Source organism: Aulostomus chinensis, chromosome 1 (assembly GCF_037954235.1).
Source record: "Aulostomus chinensis isolate RoL2024-O1b breed Wild chromosome 1, RoL_Achi_v1.0, whole genome shotgun sequence".
Classification (NCBI taxonomy): domain Eukaryota; kingdom Metazoa; phylum Chordata; class Actinopteri; order Syngnathiformes; family Aulostomidae; genus Aulostomus; species Aulostomus chinensis.
Genome location: NC_141320.1, coordinates 43015197 through 43030512, shown reverse-complemented (window position 1 = coordinate 43030512; position 15316 = coordinate 43015197).

Genomic DNA, 15316 nt, shown 5'->3' with positions numbered 1-15316 from the left:
TCATTAGCAATTCTTCCGACATCACTGTCGCATTATTTTGAGGTTCGTAGCAACTCTTAGTACAAGACTGTCAGCATCACTTTGAGGTTGTTCGAAACACTTACTACATCACTGTCAGCATCACTGAGTTGATATGCAACTATCACTACATTACTGTTAGCATCATTTTGAGTTCATTAGCAATTCTTCTGACATCACTGTCGCAATATTTTGAGGTTCGTAGCAACACTTACTACATGACTGTCAGCATCACTTTGAGGTTATTCGAAACTTTCACTCCATTACTGTTAGCATCATTTTGAGATCATTAGCAATTCTTCCGACATCACTGTCGCATTATTTTGAGGTTCGTAGCAACTTTTACTACATGACTGTCAGCATCACTTTGAGGTTATTCGAAACACTTACTACATTGCTTTTAGCACCACTGAGTTTATAGCAACTATCACTACATTACTGTTAGCATCATTTTGAGTTCATGAGCAATTCTTCCGACATCACTGTCGCAATATTTGGGGTTCGTAGCAACTTTTACTACATTACTGTCGCATTATTTTGAGGTTCGTAGCAACACGTACTACATGACTGTCAGCATCACTTTGAGGTTATTCGAAAGTTTCACTCCATTACTGTTAGCATCATTTAGAGTTCATTAGCAATTCTTCCGACATCACTGTCGCAATATTTTGAGGTTCGTAGCAACTCTTACTCCATTATTGTTGCATTATTTTAAGGTTCGTAGCAACTCTTACTACATTACTGTCAGCATCACTTTGAGTTTATTAGCAACTATCACTACATTACTGTTAGCATCATTTTGAGATCATTACCAATTCTTCTGACATCACTGTCGCATCATTTTGAGATCTTTAGCAATTCTTCTGACATCACTGTCGCATTATTTTGAGGTTCGTAGCAACTCTTACTACATGACTGTGAGCATCACTTTGAGGTTCTTCGAAACACTTACTACATTACTGTAAGCAGTACTGACTTGATTAGCAACTATCACTACATTACTGTTCGCATCATTTTGAGTTCATTAGCAATTCTTCCGACATCACTGTCGCAATATTTTGAGATTTGTAGCAACTTTTACTACATTACTGTCGCATTATTTTGAGGTTCGGAGCAACTCTTACAACATGACTGTCAGCATCACTTTGAGGTTCTTCGAAACACTTACTACATTACTGTAAGCATTACTGACTTGATTAGCAACTATCACTACATTACTGTTAGCATCATTTTGAGATCATTAGCAATTCTTCCGACATCACTGTCACAATATTTTGAGGTTTGTAGCAACTTTTACTCCTTTACTGTCGCATTATTTTGAGGTTCGTACCAACTCTTAGTACATGACTGTCAGCATCACTTTGAGGTTATTCGAAACTTTCACTCCATTACTGTTAGCATCATTTTGAGTTCATTAGCAATTCTTACTACATCACTGTCGCATCATTTTGAGATCATTAGCAATTCTTCCGACATCACTGTCACATCATTTTGAGGTTCTTTGCAACTCTTACTACATTATTCTTGCATTATTTTAAGGTTCGTAGCAACTCTTACTGCATGACTCTCAGCATCACTTTGAGTTTATTAGCAACTATCACTACATTACTGTTAGCATCATTTTGAGTTCATTCGCAATTCTTACTACATCACTGTCGCATTATTTTTTAGTTTATTAGAAATTCTACCAACATCACTGTTGCAATATTTTGAGGTTCGTAGCAACACTGACTACGTGACTGTCAGCATCACTTTGAGGTTGTTTGAAATGTTCACTCCATTACTGTTAGCAGCATTTTGAGTTCATTAGCAATTCTTACTAAATCACTGTCGCATCATTTTGAGATCTTTAGCAATTCTTCTGACATCACTGTCGCATTATTTTGAGGTTCGTAGCAAGTCTTACTACATGACATTCAGCATCACTTTGAGGTTGTTCGAAACTCTTACTACATTACTGTTAGCACCATTTTGATTTCATTCGCAATTCTTACTAAATCACTGTCGCATCATTTTGAGATCTTTCGCAATTCTTCTTACATCACTGTCGCATTATTTTGAGGGTCGTAGCAACTGTTACTACATGACTGTCAGCATCATTTTGAGGTTGTTCGAAACTCTTACTACATTACTGTAAGCATCACTGAGTTGATTGGCAACTATCACGACATTACTGTTAGCATCATTTTGAGTTCAATAGCAATTCTTCCGATGTCACTGTCGCAATATATTGAGGTTCGTAGCAACTTTTACTACATTACTGTCGCATTATTTTGAGTTTCGTAGCAACTCTTACTACATGACTGTCAGCATCACTTTGAGGTTATTCGAAACTTTCACTCCATTACTGTTAGCAGCATTTTGAGTTCATTAGCAATTCTTACTAAATCACTGTCGCATCATTTTGAGATCTTTAGCAATTCTTCTGACATCACTGTCGCATTATTTTGAGTTTCGTAGCAACTCTTACTACATGACTTTCAGCATCACTTTGAAGTTTTTCGAAACACTTACTACATGACTGTCAGCATCACTTTGAGGTTGTTCGAAACTCTTACTACATTACTGTAAGCATCACTGAGTTTTTTAGCAACTATTGCTACATTACTGTTTGCATCATCTTGAGTTCATTAGCAATTCTTACGACATCACTGTCGCATCATTTTGAGATCATTAGCAATTCTTCCGACATCACTGTCGCAATATTTTTAGGTTCGTATTAACTCTTACTACATTTCTATCAGCATCACTTTTAGGTTATGCGAAACTTTCATTTCATTAATGTTAGCATCATTTTGAGTTCATTAGCAATTCTTACTAAATCACTGTAGCATCATTTTGAGATCATGAGCAATTCTTCTGACATCACTGTCGCATTGTTTTGAGGTTCGTAGAAACTCTTTCTACATGACTGTCAGCATCACTTTGAGGTTATTCGAAACGTTCACTCCATTACTGTTAGGATCATTTTGACTTCATTAGCAATTTTTACTAAATCACTGTCGCATCATTTTGAGATCTTTAGCAATTCTTCTGACATCACTGTCGCATTATTTTGAGGTTCGTAGCAACTCTTACTGCATGACTGTCAGCATCACTTTGAGGTTGTTCGAAACACTTAGTACATTACTGTAAGCATCACTGAGTTGATTAGCAACTATCACTATATTACTGTTAGCATCATTTTGAGTTCATTAGCAATTCTTACTACATCACTGTCGCATCAATTTGAGATCATTAGCAATTCTTCTGACATCACTGTCGCATCATTTTGAGATCATTAGCAATTCTTCTGACATCACTGTCACATCATTTTGAGGTTCGTAGCAACTCTTACTACATTATTGTTGCATTATTTTAAGGTTCGTAGCAACTCTTACTACATTACTGACAGCATCACTTTGAGTTTATTAGCAACTATCACTACATAACTGTTAGCATCATTTTGAGTTCATGAGCAATTCTCACGACATCACTGTAGCATTGAATTGAGTTCATTAGCAAGTCTTACTAAATGACTGTCAGCATCACTTTGAGGTTGTTCGAAACTCTTACTACATTACTGTAAGCATCACTGAGTTTCTTAGCAACTATCACTACATTACTGTTAGCATCATCTTGAGTTCATTAGCAATTCTTCCGACATCACTGTCGCATCATTTTGAGATCATTAGCAATTCTTCCGAAATCACTGTCGCAATATTTTGATGATCGTATTAACTCTTACTACATGACTGTCAGCATCACTTTGAGGTTATTCGAAACTTTCACTCCATTCATGTTAGCATAATTTTGAGTTCATTAGCAATTCTTACTAAATCACTATCGCATCATTTTGAGATCATTAGCAATTCTTCTGACATCACTGTCACATTATTTTGAGGTTCGTAGCAACTCTTACTACATGACTGTCAGCATCACTTTGAGGTTCTTCGAAACACTTACATTACTGTAAGCATCACTGAGTTGATTAGCAACTATCACTACATCACTGTTAGCATCATCTTGAGTTCATTAGAAATTCCTCCGACATCACTGTCGAAATATTTTGAGGTTCGTAGCAACTTTTACTACATTACTGTCGCATTATTTTGAGGTTCGTTGCAACTCTTCCTACATGACTGTCAGCATCACTTTGAGGTTATTCGAAACTTTCACTCCATTGCTGTTAGCATCATTTTGAGTTCATTAGCGATTCTTCCGACATCACTGTCGCATTATTTTGAGGTTCGTAGCAACTCTTACTACATCACTGTCGCATCATTTTGAGATCATTAGCAATTCTTCCGACATCACTGTCGCATTATTTTGAGGTTCGTAGCAACTCTTACTACATTACTGTTGCATTATTTAAAGGTTCGTAGCAACTCTTACTACATGACTTTCAGCATCACTTTTAGGTTGTTCGAAACAGTTACTACATTACTGTAAGCGTCACTGAGTTGATTAGCAACTATCACTACATTACTTTTAACATCATTTTGAGTTCATTAGCAATTCTTACTACATGACTGTCGCATCATTTTGACATCATTAGCAATTCTTGTGACATCACTGTCACATTATTTTGAGGTTCGTAGCAACTCTTACTACATTACTGTCAGCATCACTTTGAGTTTATTAGCAACTATCACTACATAACTGTTAGCATCATTTTGAGTTGTTGAGCAATTCTCACGACATCACTGTAGCATTAAAATCAGTTCATTAGCAACTCTTACTAAATGACTTTCAGCTAAATTTGAGGTTGGTCGAAACTCTTACTACATTACTGTAAGCATTACTGACTTGATTAGCAACTATCACTACATTACTTTTAGCATCATTTTGAGTTTATTAGCAACTATCACTACATTACTTTTAGCATCATTTTGAGTTTATTAGTAACTATCACTACAATACTTTTAGCTTCATTTTGAGTTTATTAGCAATTCATAGACATCACTGTCGCATCTAATTGAGGTTAGTAGCAACTCTTACTACATGACTGTCAGCATCATTTTGAGGTTGTTTGAAAAACTTACTACATTACTGTAAGCATCACTGAGTTTATTAGCAACTATCACTACATTACTGTTAGCATCATTTTGAGGTTAGAAGCAACTGTTACCACATGACTGACAGCATCACTTTTAGGTTGTTCGAAACACTTACTACATTACTGTAAGCATCACTGAGTTAATTAGCAACTATCACTACATTACTTTTCGCATCATTTTGAGTTCATTCGCAATTCTTCCGACATCACTGTCGCAATATTTTGAGGTTCGTTGCACCTTTTACTACATTACTTTTGCATTATTTTGAGGTTCGTAGCAACTCTTCGAACATGACTGTCGCATTATTTTGAGGTTCGTAGCAACTCTTCGTACATGACTGTCAGCATCACTTTGAGGTTATTCGAAACACTTACTACATTACTGTAAGCATCACTGAGTTGATTAGCAACTATCACTACATTACTGTTAACATCATTTTGAGTTCATTAGCAATTCTTCCGACATCACTGTCGCAGTATTTTGAGGTTCGTAGCAACTTTTACTACATTACTGTCGCATTATTTTGAGGTTCGTAGCAACTCTTAGTGCATGACTGTCAGCATCACTTTGAGGTTATTCGAAAGTTTCACTCCATTACTGTTAGCATCATTTTGAGTTCATTAGCAATTCTTCCGACATCACTGTCGCAATATTTTGAGGTTCATAGCAACACTTACAACATGACTGTCAGCATCACTTTGAGGTTTTTTCGAAACTTTCACTCCATTACTGTTAGCATCATTTTGAGTTCATTAGCAATTCTTTCTACATCACTGTCGCATCATTTTGAGATCATTAGCAATTCTTCCGACATCACTGTCGCATTATTTTGAGGTTCATAGCAACTGTTACTACATGACTGTCAGCATCACTTTGAGTTTATTCGAAACACTTACTACATTACTGTAAGCATCACTGACTTGATTAGCAACTATCACTACATTACTGTTAGCATCATTTTGAGTTCATTAGCAATTCTTCCGACATCACTGTCGCAATATTTTAGGTTTGTAGCAACTCTTACTACATTATTATTGCATTATTTTAAGGTTCGCAGCAACTCTTACTACATTACTGTCAGCATCACTTTGAGTTTTTTCGCAACTATCACTACATAACTGTTAGCATCATTTTGAGTTGTTGAGCAATTATCACGACATCACTGTAGCATTAAATTCAGTTCATTAGCAACTCTTACTAAATGACTTTCAGCATCACTTTGAGGTTGTTCGAAACTCTTACTACATTACTGTAAGCATCACTGAGTTTCTTAGCAACTATCACTACATTACTGTTAGCATCATCTTGAGTTCATTAGCAATTCTTCCGACATCACTGTCGCAATATTTTTAGGTTCGTAGCAACTTTTACTACATTACTGTCGCATTATTTTGAGGTTCGTAGCAACACTTACTACATGACTGTCAGCATCACTTTGAGGTTATTCAAAAGTTTCACTCCATTACTGTTAGCATCATCTTGAGTTCATTAGCAATTCTTCCGACATCACTGTTGCATCATTTTGAGATCTTTAGCAATTCTTCTGACATCACTGTCGCATTATTTTGAGGTTCGTAGCAACTCTTACTACATGACTGTCAGCATCACTTTGAGGTTATTCGAAACACTTTCTACATTACTGCAAGCATCACTGAGTTGATTAGCAACTATCACTACATTACTGTTAGCATCATTTTAAGTTCATTAGCAATTCTTCCGACATCACTGTCGCAATATTTTGAGGTTCGTAGCAACTTTTACTACATTACTGTCGCATTATTTTGAGGTTTGTAGCAACTATTAGTACATGACTGTCAGCATCACTTTGAGGTTATTCGAAACGTTCACTCCATTACTGTTAGCATCAATTTGAGATCATTAGCAATTCTTCTAACATCACTGTCGCATCATTTTGAGGTTCGTAGCAACTCTTACTACATGACTGTCAGCATCACTTTGAGGTTGTTCGAAACACTTACTACATTACTGTAAGCATCACTGACTTGATTAGCAACTATCACTACATTACTTTTAGCATCATTTTGAGTTCATTAGCAATTCTTCCGACATCACTGTCGCAATATTTTGAGGTTCGTGGCAACCTTTACTACATTACTGTCGCATTATTTTGAGGTTCGTCGCAAAACTTACTACATGACTGTCAGCATCACTTTGAGGTTATTCGAAAGTTTCACTCCATTACTGTTAGCATCATTTTGAGTTCATTAGCAATTCTTCCGACATCACTGTCGCAATATTTTGAGGTTCGTAGCAACTCTTACTACATTATTATTGCATTATTTTAAGGTTCGCAGCAACTCTTACTGCAGTACTGTCAGCATCACTTTGAGTTTTTTAGCAACTATCACTACATAACTGTTAGCATCATTTTGAGTTGTTGAGCAATTCTCACAACATCACTGTAGCATTAAAGTGAGTTCATTAGCAACTCTTACTAAATGACTTTCAGCATCACTTTGAGGTTGTTTGAAACTCTTACTACATTACTGTAAGCATCACTGAGTTTCTTAGCAACTATCACTACATTACTGTTAGCATCATCTTGAGTTCATTAGCAATTCTTTCGACATCACTGTCGCAATATTATGAGGTTCGTAGCAACACTTACTACATTACTGTCGCATTATTTTGAGGTCCGTAGCAACACTTACTACATGACTGTCAGCATCACATTGAGGTTATTCGAAAGTTTCACTCCATTACTGTTAGCATCATCTTGAGTTCATTAGCAATTCTTCCGACATCACTGTCGCAATATTTTGAGGTTTCGTAGCAGCTTTTACTACATTACTGTCGCATTATTTTGAGGTTCGTAGCAACTCTTAGTACATGACTGTCAGCATCACTTTGAGGTTATTCGAAAGTTTCACTCCATTACTGTTAGCATCATCTTGAGTTCATGAGCAACTTTTACTACATTATTGTCGCATTATTTTGATGTTCGTAGCAACTTTTACTACATTACTGTCGCATTATTTTGATGTTCGTAGCAACTCTTAGTAAATGACTGTCAGCATCACTTTGAGGTTATTCGAAACGTTCACTCCATTACTGTTAGCATCATTTTGAGATCATTACCAATTCTTCTTACATCACTGTTGCATCATCTTGAGATCTTTAGCAATTCTTCTGACATCACTGTCGCATTATTTTGAGGTTCGTTGCAACTCTTACTACATGACTGTCAGCATCACTTTGAGGTTGTTCGAAACACTTACTACATTACTTTAAGCATCACTGACTTGATTAGCAACTATCACTACATTACTGTTAGCATCATTTCAAGTTCATGAGCAATTCTTCCGACATCACTGTCGCAATATTTTGAGGTTCGTAGCAACTCTTCGTACATGACTGTCAGCATCACTTTGAGGTTATTCGAAACACTTACTACATTACTGTAAGCATCACTGAGTTGATTCGCAACTATCACTACATTACTGTTAGCATCATTTTGAGTTCATTAGCAATTCTTCCGACATCACGATCGCAATATTTTGAGGTTCGTAGCAACTTTTACTGCATGACTGTCGCATTATTTTGAGATTTGTAGCAACACTTACGACATGACTGTCAGCATCACTTTGAAGTTATTCGAAAGTTTCACTCCATTACTGTTAGCATCATTTTGAGTTCATTAGCGATTCTTACTACATCACTGTCGCATCATTTTGAGATCATTAGCAATTCTTCTGACATCACTGTCGCATTAATTGCAGGTTCGTAGCAACTGTTACTACATGACTGTCAGCATCACTTTGAGGTTATTCCAAACACTTACTACATTACTGCAAGCATCACTGAGTTAATTAGCAACTATCACTACATTACTTTTAGCATCTTTTTGAGTTCATTAGCAATTCTTCAGACATCACTGTCGCAATATTTTGAGGTCCGTAGCAACTTTTACTACATTACTGTCGCATTATTTTGAGGTTCGTAGCAACTAATAGTACATGACTGTCAGCATCACTTTGAGGTTATTCGAAACGTTCACTCCATTACTGTTAGCATCATTTTGAGATCATTAGCAATTCTTACTACATCACTGTTGCATCATTTTGAGATCTTTAGCAATTCTTCTGACATCACTGTCGCATTATTTTGAGGTTCGTAGCAACTCTGACTACATGACTGTCAGCATCACTTTGAGGTTGTTCGAAACACTTACTACATTACTGTAAGCATCACTGACTTGATTAGCAACTATCACTACATTACTGTTAGCATCATTTTAAGTTCATTAGCAATTCTTACTACATCACTGTCGCAATATTTTGAGGTTCGTAGCAACTTTTACTAAATTACTGTCGCATTATTTTGAGGTTCGTAGCAACTCTTACTACATTATTGTTGCATTATTTTAAGCTTCATAGCAACTCTTACTACATTACTGTTAACATCACTTTGAGTTCATTAGCAATTCTTCCTACAACACTGTCGCATCATTTTGAGTTCATTACCAATTCTTCCGACATCACTGTCGCAATATTTTGAGGTTCGTAGCAACTCTTACTACATTATTATTGCATTATTTTAAGGTTCGCAGCAACTCTTACTACATTACTGTCAGCATCACTTTGAGTTTTTTAGCAACTATCACTACATAACTGTTAGCATCATTTTGAGTTGTTGAGCAATTCTCATGACATCACTGTAGCATTAAATTGAGTTCATTCGCAACTCTTACTAAATGACTTTCAGCATCACTTTAAGGTTGTTCGAAACTCTTACTACATTACTGTAAGCATCACTGAGTTTCTTAGCAACTATCACTACATTACTGTTTGCATCATCTTGAGTTCATTAGGATTTCTTCCGACATCACTGTCGCATTATTTTGAGGTTCGTAGCATCTTTTACTACATTACTGTCGCATTATTTTGAGGTTCGTAGCAACACTTACTACATGACTGTCAGCATCACTTTGAGGTTATTCGAAAGTTTCACTCCATTACTGTTAGCGTCATCTTGAGTTCATTAGCAATTCTTCCGACATCACTGTTGCATCATTTTGAGATCTTTAGCAATTCTTCTGACATCACTGTCGCATTATTTTGAGGTTCGTAGCAACTCTTACTACATGACTGTCAGCATCACTTTGAGGTTGTTCGAAACACTTACTACATTACTGTAAGCATCACTGACTTGATTAGCAACTATCAATACATTACTGTTAGCATCATTTCAAGTTCATGAGCAATTCTTCCGACATCACTGTCGCAATATTTTGAGGTTCGTAGCAACTTTTACTACATTACTGTCGCATTATTTTGAGGTTCGTAGCAACTCTTAGTACATGACTGTCAGCATCACTTTGAGGTTATTCGAAACACTTACTACATTACTGTAAGCATCACTGAGTTGATTAGCAACTATCACTACATTACTGTTAGCATCATTTTGACTTCATTAGCAATTCTTCCGACATCACTATCGCAATATTTTGAGGTTCCTAGCAACTTTTACTACATGACTGTCGCATTATTTTGAGATTTGTAGCAACACTTACGACATGACTGTCAGCATCACTTTGAAGTTATTCGAAAGTTTCACTCCATTACTGTTAGCATCATTTTGAGTTCATTAGCGATTCTTACTACATCACTGTCGCATCATTTTGAGATCATTAGCAATTTCCTCGACATCACTGTCGCATTATTTTGAGGTTCGTAGCAACTGTTACTACATGACTGTCAGCATCACTTTGAGGTTATTCAAAACACTTACTACATTACTGCAAGCATCACTGAGTTAATTAGCAACTATCACTACATTACTTTTAGCATCATTTTGAGCTCATTAGCAATTCTTCCGACATCACTGTCGCAATATTTTGAGGTTCGTAGCAACTTTTACTACATTACTGTCGCATTATTTTGAGGTTCGTAGCAACTATTAGTACATGACTGTCAGCATCACTTTGAGGTTGTTCGAAACACTTACTACATTACTGTAAGCATCACTGACTTGATTAGCAACTATCACTACATTACTGTTAGCATCATTTTAAGTTCATTAGCAATTCTTACTACATCACTGTCGCAATATTTTGAGGTTCGTAGCAACTTTTACTAAATTACTGTCGCATTATTTTGAGGTTCGTAGCAACTCTTACTACATTATTGTTGCATTATTTTAAGCTTCATCGCAACTCTTACTACATTACTGTTAACATCACTTTGAGTTCATTAGCAATTCTTCCTACAACACTGTCGCATCATTTTGAGTTCATTACCAATTCTTCCGACATCACTGTCGCAATATTTTGAGGTTCGTAGCAACTCTTACTACATTATTATTGCATTATTTTAAGGTTCGCAGCAACTCTTACTACATTACTGTCAGCATCACTTTGAGTTTTTTAGCAACTATCACTACATAACTGTTAGCATCATTTTGAGTTGTTGAGCAATTCTCATGACATCACTGTAGCATTAAATTGAGTTCATTCGCAACTCTTACTAAATGACTTTCAGCATCACTTTAAGGTTGTTCGAAACTCTTACTACATTACTGTAAGCATCACTGAGTTTCTTAGCAACTATCACTACATTACTGTTTGCATCATCTTGAGTTCATTAGGATTTCTTCCGACATCACTGTCGCATTATTTTGAGGTTCGTAGCATCTTTTACTACATTACTGTCGCATTATTTTGAGGTTCGTAGCAACACTTACTACATGACTGTCAGCATCACTTTGAGGTTATTCGAAAGTTTCACTCCATTACTGTTAGCGTCATCTTGAGTTCATTAGCAATTCTTCCGACATCACTGTTGCATCATTTTGAGATCTTTAGCAATTCTTCTGACATCACTGTCGCATTATTTTGAGGTTCGTAGCAACTCTTACTACATGACTGTCAGCATCACTTTGAGGTTGTTCGAAACACTTACTACATTACTGTAAGCATCACTGACTTGATTAGCAACTATCAATACATTACTGTTAGCATCATTTCAAGTTCATGAGCAATTCTTCCGACATCACTGTCGCAATATTTTGAGGTTCGTAGCAACTTTTACTACATTACTGTCGCATTATTTTGAGGTTCGTAGCAACTCTTAGTACATGACTGTCAGCATCACTTTGAGGTTATTCGAAACACTTACTACATTACTGTAAGCATCACTGAGTTGATTAGCAACTATCACTACATTACTGTTAGCATCATTTTGACTTCATTAGCAATTCTTCCGACATCACTATCGCAATATTTTGAGGTTCCTAGCAACTTTTACTACATGACTGTCGCATTATTTTGAGATTTGTAGCAACACTTACGACATGACTGTCAGCATCACTTTGAAGTTATTCGAAAGTTTCACTCCATTACTGTTAGCATCATTTTGAGTTCATTAGCGATTCTTACTACATCACTGTCGCATCATTTTGAGATCATTAGCAATTTCCTCGACATCACTGTCGCATTATTTTGAGGTTCGTAGCAACTGTTACTACATGACTGTCAGCATCACTTTGAGGTTATTCAAAACACTTACTACATTACTGCAAGCATCACTGAGTTAATTAGCAACTATCACTACATTACTTTTAGCATCATTTTGAGCTCATTAGCAATTCTTCCGACATCACTGTCGCAATATTTTGAGGTTCGTAGCAACTTTTACTACATTACTGTCGCATTATTTTGAGGTTCGTAGCAACTATTAGTACATGACTGTCAGCATCACTTTGAGGTTGTTCGAAACACTTACTACATTACTGTAAGCATCACTGACTTGATTAGCAACTATCACTACATTACTGTTAGCATCATTTTAAGTTCATTAGCAATTCTTACTACATCACTGTCGCAATATTTTGAGGTTCGTAGCAACTTTTACTAAATTACTGTCGCATTATTTTGAGGTTCGTAGCAACTCTTACTACATTATTGTTGCATTATTTTAAGCTTCATCGCAACTCTTACTACATTACTGTCAGCATCACTTTGAGTTCATTAGCAATTCTTCCTACAACACTGTCGCATCATTTTGAGTTCATTAGCAATTCTTCCGACATCACTGTCGCAATATTTTGAGGTTCGTAGCAACTCTTACTACATTATTATTGCATTATTTTAAGGTTCGCAGCAACTCTTACTACATTACTGTCAGCATCACTTTTAGTTTTTTAGCAACTATCACTACATAACTGTTAGCATCATTTTGAGTTGTTGAGCAATTCTCACGACATCACTGTAGCATTAAATTGAGTTCATTAGCAACTCTTACTAAATGACTTTCAGCATCACTTTAAGGTTGTTCGAAACTCTTACTACATTACTGTAAGCATCACTGAGTTGATTAGCAACTATCACTACATTACTGTTAGCATCATTTTGACTTCATTAGCAATTCTTCCGACATCACGATCGCATTATTTTGAGGTTCGTAGCAACACTTACTACATGACTGTCAGCATCACTTTGAGGTTATTCGAAAGTTTCACTCCATTACTGTTAGCATCATCTTGAGTTCATTAGCAATTCTTCCGACATCACTGTTGCATCATTTTGAGATCTTTAGCAATTCTTCTGACATCACTGTCGCATTATTTTGAGGTTCGTAGCAACTCTTACTACATGACTGTCAGCATCACTTTGAGGTTTTTCGAAACACTTACTACATTACTGCAAGCATCACTGAGTTAATTAGCAACTATCACTACATTACTTTTAGCATCATTTTGAGTTCATTCGCAATTCTTCCGACATCACTGTCGCAATATTTTGAGGTTCGTAGCAACTTTTACTACATTACTGTCGCATTATTTTGAGGTTCGTAGCAACTATTAGTACATGACTGTCAGCATCACTTTGAGGTTATTCGAAACGTTCACTCCATTACTGTTAGCATCATTTTGAGATCATTAGCAATTCTTACTACATCACTGTCGCATCATTTTGAGATCTTTAGCAATTCTTCTGACATCACTTTCGCATTATTTTGAGGTTCGTAGCAACTCTGACTACATGACTGTCAGCATCACTTTGAGGTTGTTCGAAACACTTACTACATTACTGTAAGCATCACTGACTTGATTAGCAACTACCACTACATTACTGTTAGCATCATTTCAAGTTCATGAGCAATTCTTCCGACATCACTGTCGCAATATTTTGAGGTTCGTAGCAACTTTTACTACATTACTGTCGCATTATTTTGAGGTTCGTAGCAACTCTTAGTACATGACTGTCAGCATCACTTTGAGGTTATTCGAAACACTTACCACATTACTGTAAGCATCACTGAGTTGATTAGCAACTATCACTACATTACTGTTAGCATCATTTTGACTTCATTAGCAATTCTTCCGACATCACTGTCGCAATATTTTGAGGTTCGTAGCAACTCTTACTACATTATTGTTGCATTATTTGAAGCTTCATAGCAACTCTTACTACATTACTGTTAGCATCACTTTGAGTTTATTAGCAACTATCACTATATAACTGTTAGCATCATTTTGAGTTGTTGAGCAATTCTCACGACATCACTGTAGCATTAAATTGAGTTCATTAGCAACTCTTACTAAATGACTTTCAGCATCACTTTGAGGTTGTTCGAAACTCTTACTACATTACTGTAAGCATCACTGAGTTTTTTCGCAACTATCGCTACATTACTGTTAGCATCATCTTGAGTTCTTTATCAATTCTTCCGACATCACTGTCGCAATATTTTGAGGTTCGTAGCAACTTTTACAACATGACTGTCGCATTATTTTGAGGTTCGTAGCAACACTTACTACATGACTGTCAGCATCACTTTGAGGTTATTCGAAAGTTTCACTCCATTACTGTTAGCATCATTTTGAGTTCATTAGCAATTCTTCCGACATCACTGTCGCAATATTTTGAGGTTCGTAGCAACTCTTACTACATTATTGTTGCATTATTTTAAGCTTCATAGCAACTCTTACTACATTACTGTTAGCATCACTTTGAGTTCATTAGCAATTCTTCCTACAACACTGTCGCATCATTTTAAGTTCATTAGCAATTCTTCCGACATCACTGTCGCAATATTTTGAGGTTCGTAGCAACTCTTACTACATTATTATTGCATTATTTTAAGGTCCGCAGCAACTCTTACTATATGACTGTCAGCATCACTTTGAGTTTATTAGCAACTATCACTACATCACTGTTGCATCATTTTGAGATCTTTAGCAATTCTTCTGACATCACTGTCGCAATATTTTGAGGTTCGTAGCAACTTTTACTACAT